Here is a 7,598-nt window from a genome sequence, read left to right as displayed (position 1 = left end):
CAAATAATAAAAAGGCAGGACATGATCTATATTTTGTTGAAATTTCAAAAGGTATGCTTTCTCAATTTCATTTTAAAATTAAAAAATTCTTACATAATGTTGCCATCCATCCATCCAGCATCAGCCGTTTAATTCAGTGACAAGATCCAATTACAACAGTAAAGTTCAATATTGAACAATTTGTAATTTTTACTTTAAAATACATTTAATAAGGCACTTAGGTAAACATGTAATTAAATGTAGTGTAGTTTGGATAAAAATAACTGGATCTGCAAAGCCAATTAAAGTTTAGAGGGCATAAAAAATTAAAAAGTCTGGTTTAAAAACTTACCATTTTCGATGTATTTTCTCAGATATCCAGTGATGCGGCACTTTTCATCCAAACTCGGGTCATCAGTGTCGTCATCACTGTCTGACTCCGCTGGCCAAATTATGCGTTCCAGATGTAGCTGTACAAATTATAAAAAATATATATCACTAATGCAATACAGCAAGTATTAAGGTTACAAAAAACCTTAATACTAAGTTTAGATGATGAACAGTATAGGCATACACCTAGTTGTGGTGAGTGCAACTCAGCACAGCTTCTTGGAAACAACAACTGCATTGTGTCTGGTCTTTGTGTTACCAGATCCAAAACACCTGTTGCTTTGAGTCCTTTTCGTAGCTGTTTTATTTGAGTTTTTGACCTGGAAAGTACCTATAAGCAGAAAAATGTTATAAGACATGTTTGTATCATTTCATATTTTTATGCTTTACTTCACATGCATATATTACTAGTTCTATATTTACTATTTGTAATACATTTTATGGGGGGGATTTGGCAAATTACAGAGTGGCCTTTAGAGACTGTGATTACATTATAGTAAACGCTACGGCGTTTTAAAAATTTACCCAAAAATACAATTGCCAAACCAATAATTGAGATGAATTTTAAAAGATACATTATTACAGCATGAAAAAGAATTTTCTCAGTCAGCCATCTCCTGTTTTCTTCAGTGGCAACAGGAAGATCCCATCCTGTTGTCACGCTCTGTATGGACCGCTTCTGATCTGCTGTCAGCTCAGTAGACCCTTTCAACTGTTGACAATAAAGTAAATACCTCAGAAAACAGTGACTGCAAAGCAATATATAATTTCTTTGTTAAAATGTCTTTACCAGTTCAAATGCCTCCCTGACATCGACATCACAGCAGTCTGTGATATCAATAGAGGCCATTTCAGGCATTCCACCACCCAACACATGTACAACAGCTTTACTTAGTCCATTTAAACAAGGACCGTTGTGTAGGAATGAATGGCCAATTATTTGCCCAGCAACCATAAAAAGGTCACTATCAATATAGATTTGAGATGCTGAAGGAACCAGGTGATCTTTTTCACCCTCAAACAGCAGGGTTTTTCCAGCAGCTGAAAGAATTACAGAAGTATATACCGTATTTTTCGGACTATAAGTCGCGTTTTTTTTTTCATATTTTGGCTGGGGGTGCGACTTATACTCAGGAGCGACTTATGTGTGGAATTATTAACACATTATGATATAATTTCACATGTTATTTTGGTGTTTTGCAGTGACACTGATGGTTTTGTAAAGTTGTTAGCATGTTCTTATGCTATAGTTATCTGAATAACTCTTTATAGCTATGGCCACGTTCGCGTTCTGACTTTGGCAGTGTATGTTCAATTGTATTATTGACTTTTTTATCTTGAAATGGATGCATTTAGTTTGTGGCGCTTTCACGCCCACGTGAGGGCGCACTCGCACTTGTTTATGTGGAGAAGAGTGCTCACACGCCAGAAGAAGACGGACAGCTACGTAGTTCTGAGTGAGTGAGTGGGCGAGTTACAGCGAGAGAGAATAGACAGCTGCGAACCTACTTTCATTGTTTATGCTTTTAAATCATCTCTACAGAGGCAACGCCTGCGTGTATCATCTTTTCTGTTGTTGTTGTGTGTTTTCCACCCGCGATCGGACACTTAGAGCCAGTTGTGTGGTTGTTTGAATGATGTGCTAATGATAGCGAACGCATGCTAACCTGTTTTTATTTACGTTGATGCGAACCTGTTTTCTAGCGAGGACCAAATTGATTCAGCAAATTATACGGACGTCCAGCATTGTCTTTTGGGAGTTCGCTGTATAGCCAGGACCGAGCCGTAGCGTAGGACAGTATATTCACATTTTGTTGTTCATGCACTGTACACTGTATATTTATTTAGCATGTTGTTCTCTATTGTATTTTTTGTATTTTTATATTAAATTGCCTTTCAAGATGACATGTCTGTTCTATGTGTTGGATTTTATCTCGTAAATTTCCCCCAAAAATTCGACTTATACTCCGGTGCGACTTGTATATGTTTTTTTTCTCTTCGTTGGGCATTTTATGGCTGAATCGACTTATACTCAGGAGCGACTTATAGTCCGAAAAATACGGTAAATACTGTATATAATGTCCTTATAGGGATAACAGTTATCTCTTTTTTTTTTTTTTTTTTTTTTTTTTTTAAACTTTGTTTATTGAAGCAATATAGTACAAGGAAATGAGGTAACAACATTCGAGCATTTTTTTTCCCCCCATTGAACCTAAAAAAAAAAAAAAAAAAAAAAAAAAAAAACAACAACAGAAAAAACCCTCACCCAACTAATACCCATAGCACATATCCTCAAAAAGCAATATATTGTTAATATAGTTATTTCCCTTTAAAGGGGAAAAGAGCACAGACCAAGAAACGGGGAAAAAAAAAAAAAAAAACACATATATATAAATATATATACACCTTTATATTGGTGTAATTTTTCAGGCATAGTTCAAGAATCCACACAGAGATGGCAATTTGTGCTTCTGACATATGCAAAAAACGGGTTCCAAGCGTTCTCAAAGGACGCAACTGATCCACAGAGTGTCAGTCTTATCCTTTCCAATTTGAGAAAAAAAAACATCTCCTTGATCCAATATGATTGCGTAGGTGGAACTGAAGATTTCCACCTCAAAAGAATTAGCCTTCTGGCCAGCAAGGTTGCGAATGCTATGAGGTCCCCCTTCTGAGGAGGTAGACCATGTGCAGAAGGAACCACACCAAACAAAGCAGTCAAGGCATTTGGAGCAATATCTATCTCTGTAATCTTTGATAGAGCAGTAAAAATATCAGACCAATATGAAGTTAAAGACGTACAAAACCAGAACATGTGTGCATAATCGGCTGAGGCCTGCTTACAGCGATCACACGTGGAGGAGACTGTATGAAATATTTTAGCTAGCTTAGCTTTGGTATAGTGAGCTCTGTGTAGAATCCTACACTGAGTGAAACTGTGTCTGGCGCAGATTGAAGATTTGTGTGTCCTACATAAAATTTTCCTCCAGACCTCTTCAGATATACTCATTCCCAAATTTGATTCCCAGACTGCCTTAAGGGCATTTACAGTACTATCTGAGCTGATTTTATAAATATTAGAATAAACCGTAGTTATTGCACCCTTTGACGATAATAAGGGTTTTAAAAAGATATCTAAGGCAGAGGCAGCAGGGAGTGTTGGGAAACTTGGCCAAATAGAGCGAGCATAACTGCGAATTTGGAGATACCTGAAAAAATGACAATTGGGCAATGAAAACTTTTCAGCTAGCTGTTGAAAGGAGGCAAAAGTTGAGTTCAGATATAAATCCTCAAATGTTTCTAAGCCCAGCCTAGACCATATTGTGAATGTGTTATCCAATAGAGAAGGGGGGAAGGCATGATTTAGTGAAATTGGAGCTCGAACAGAAGGCGCCTGTAAACCAAAGTATCTCTTAAATTGGTTCCAAATCCTAATACAAGATAATACCACAAAGTTTTTTGAATACGAGGATGTAGGTGACATAAGCGGTGAAAACAATAAGGATTTCAATGTCACCGGTTTAACAGAGTTGGCTTCAGCAACTAGCCACAATGGGGTGGTATCAGTACTCTCACCATGGAGCCAGTATGACAAGTTCTTAATGTTTGCTGCCCAATAATAGAACAAAATGTTTGGAAGAGCCATTCCACCCAATTCTTTGGGTCTCTGCAGTGCCTGATAGCGCAGTCTGGGTTTCTTTTTGTTCCATATAAAATCAGTAATAAGGCTGTCCACCGATTTGAAAAAAGAAAGCGGGAGAAATATTGGAATGCATTGGAATAAATAAAGGAAGCGGGGGAGAATGTTCATTTTAACCGAATTTATCCGAGCCGGGACGGAGAGATTAAGCAAAGACCATCTTTCGAAGTCTTGTTTGAGCTGCACAAGCAGTGAGTTAAAATTCATCTTACGCAGGTTTTTTAGTGTGTCAGCCACATAAACCCCCAGGTAGACAAACCCTGATTTAGATACTGTAAATGGAAAGTTCTCTAATGGATAAACCTTGGCTAACTGATTTACAGGAAATATTTCACTCTTCCCCAAATTCAGTTTGTACCCTGAAATTTTACTAAAATCATTTAAAACGGAGAGTGCTGCAGGAATGGAGCGAGATAAGTCAGACAAAAATAACCGAAGGTCGTCCGCATAAAGTCCAACTTTCAGCTCCACTCCATGTCACACTATACCACTTAGGTCAGGGCAACACTTCAGTGCAGCCGAAAGAGGTTCCATAGCCATTGCAAACAGCAGCGGGCTCAAAGGGCAGCCCTGCCTGGTGGATCGGGATAGGTGGAAATATTCAGAATTAGTATTATTAGTTCTAACTGACGCTTGCGGGGACGAGTACAGCAGTCTGATCCAAGACACAAATTTGGTTCCAAACCCAAATTTTCCCAAACAGTAAAATAAATAATCCCATTCCACTCGGTCGAAAGCCTTCTCAGCATCCAGGGCCACCAAGGCCTCCGACCGAGCTTTTGATGAACGGTTGTACACAACATTAAAAACCCTTCTAAGATTGGAAAAAGAGTGTCTATCACGAATAAAACCAGTTTGGTCTTGCGAAATGATCAACGGTAGGACTCGCTCTAAGCGAAGAGCCAGCAATTTAGACAGAAGTTTAAAATCCACGTTCAGCAAACTGAGAGGGCGATATGAGCTACACTGTAATGGGTCTTTACCCTTCTTGAGAATCAGAGATATACATGCCTGATTTAATGTTTGGGGAAGTTGACCAAGTTCAAAAGCCTCTGTAAACACCTCCAACAGGTGCGGAGCTAATGGCTTCCAAAATGTTTTATAGAACTCAGACGGAATTCCATCCAATCCTGGGCTCTTCCCGCTTTGCAAGGATTTGACTGCCTTTTCCAGTTCAAGTCCTGTAATAGGGCGTTCCAGCTCCTCTCTCAATGTTTGATTCAAGACAGGGAGCGTTATTTTGCCAAAAAATGGCTCAAATTGTTCAGGACCAAGAGAGTGGTCCGATGTATACAATAGTTTATAGAACTCTAAAAATGTTTTGTTTATTTCTAATGGGTCTGAAGTAATACCCGAGTCGGTACACACACGTGAAATTAGCTGAGAGGATGACCTTTGACGTAGTTGGTGAGCGAGGAGTTTATTGGCTTTATCTCCCTGCTCATAGAATCTTGACCTTGATAGGAGTAAGAGCCTTGTAGTATGTTGAGAAGTGATGAAATCATACTCTGCCTGTAGAGACATCCGCTCCTTATAAGTTTCTGGTAATTTAGAGATGGCATACTGAGAATCCAGCACAGCTATATTGTGAGATAATTTGGCCAATTTTGAGCTCATTGTCCTCTTTTGATGTACTTCATATGAAATAATTTCCCCCCTCATAAATGCCTTCATGGATTCCCATAGCACCGCAGCCGAAATACCTGGAGTTCTGTTAACTTGAAAGTAAAAATTCAATCGCTCTGTCATATGTTCAACAAAGTCTTTGTCCAGTAAGAGTTGGGTATTAAGGCGCCACGGTGGGCGAGTGTTTATAAATTTGCGAAAATGTATCTTCATAGAAACTAAGGCGTGGTCGGATAAAATAATAGAGTCATATTTACAGCCAGAGCAAGCCGTAAGTATAGAATTATCTAATAAGAAGAAATCAATTCGAGTGAAAGTTCGATGTACATGCGAGAAAAAAGAATATTCCTTTTTATCCGGATTAAAAAAGCGCCAAGGATCAGAAACATCAAACTCATCCATAAAGGCTCTAATCGTTCTAGCTGATTTTGACTGTGGCACTGAGTTTAAAGAGGAGCGATCTAATGAGGGATCTAACCAACAGTTAAAATCACCACCCAGAATTAATTTATATTGTGCCAAGTCCGGTAACATTGAAAAAATCTGTTTAAAGAAACCCACATCATCCCAATTTGGCGCGTATATATTCGCAAGGATAACCTTGACCTCATAAATGTGGCCAATGACAATAATGAACCTGCCATTAGAATCGGAAATGGTTTTGGTATGGGCAAATGGAATGTTTTTGTGCAAAACTATAGCCACCCCTCTTGCTCTACTGGTAAAGGAGGAAAGAAATGTCTGGCCAACCCAGCTCCGCTTCAGTCTGAAGGCATCTGTATTTTTAAGATGAGTTTCCTGTAGATAGACAACATGAGCATTAAGTTGATGAATATGATGCAGGACCTTACTCCGTTTAATAGGATTGTTTAGACCTTTGCAATTCCAGCTCACAAACTTGACATCTCCACCTAGTCTAGCATTGGCCATTGCAGACAAAAGGGAATATTGGAAAAGAATATATCTGAAACGGTCTGTGACTCATAAACTTGACCATATGCATACAAAAAGAGATATGTGCTTCCCTCCCCATGTTGAAAACCCAGCGCACCCTGGGTCTCAACTCCCATATCACACATAAAAACAAAAACAAAACAAAACAAGAACAAAACAAAAAAGAACAAAACCCTACAACAACAAAGGAGATGAAAACGAAAGAAAAAACACTCCCTTAGCAGAAGCATCCCAAAAGGGGAGCATGCTACCTTACCTAATGACAAGCTAATTGCAGTCATAGCTTAACTAACTACCGTTCACTCTAACGGCCTGGGGAATGCTAGTATGAACTGTCTAACAACGTTAAAATATTAGTATTAAACACACACTACTCGGAATGAGGAACTAAAACTTCAAAGTATTAGGACCGTGCAAGTAACTATGCCCCAGGTAACTCATAGTCGCGCAGATGATGAACGCTGACCAGGGTTCAAAATACACACAGAGAAAGCAAAACAATGCAAAACAAGTCTGTGCCCATTCCCGATCGTAATATAAACTTGGTATAATGTACATACAAACATGGTCGGAGCACAAAATAATGATCCCCATTAGTATTGTCATACCGGGACAACATACCTTTTAGGCACGGAAGAAATAGACTTTACTTATCTCGAGTCTGTCCCTCCACAGCACCATCCAGATGAGAAGATAAAAAAAAGACAGGAAAGGAAAGAAAAAAATGTAGCAGGTGGGAAAAGCCGGGCTCTTCCAAGATGATCAGCAGGCCAACGCTGCTGAGATGTCGAAAAAAAAAAAAAAAAAAATCCTATAATCCCACCAGCGCAACATCTGAGCAGAAGAAAAAAGGAGGCAGACGAAAAAACACAGAAAAAGTCAGGTTCCCTCTTGATCCTGGGGCTTCAAGAGAACTTTGTTGACGAACTCCAAAGCTTTATCCGGATCT

At 38.9% G+C, this 7,598-nt stretch overlaps 1 long non-coding RNA gene across 1 annotated transcript; it reads right to left on the bottom strand.

The window, feature by feature from the left end:
- Positions 1–331: 331 nt before the first annotated feature.
- Positions 332–2,221, bottom strand: LOC130929227 (uncharacterized). The gene is made up of 3 exons (XR_009066845.1): positions 953–2,221; positions 556–700; positions 332–449 (listed from the first exon to the last, which is right to left on the bottom strand). It is a non-coding gene; the product is annotated as an uncharacterized LOC130929227 (long non-coding RNA).
- Between the last annotated feature and the right edge of the window lie 5,377 nt (positions 2,222–7,598).

Source organism: Corythoichthys intestinalis, chromosome 13, assembly GCF_030265065.1.
Source record: "Corythoichthys intestinalis isolate RoL2023-P3 chromosome 13, ASM3026506v1, whole genome shotgun sequence".
Lineage (NCBI taxonomy): Eukaryota > Metazoa > Chordata > Actinopteri > Syngnathiformes > Syngnathidae > Corythoichthys > Corythoichthys intestinalis.
Note: the sequence above shows the minus strand (reverse complement) of the source record. Positions and strands in the feature narration are given on the sequence as shown.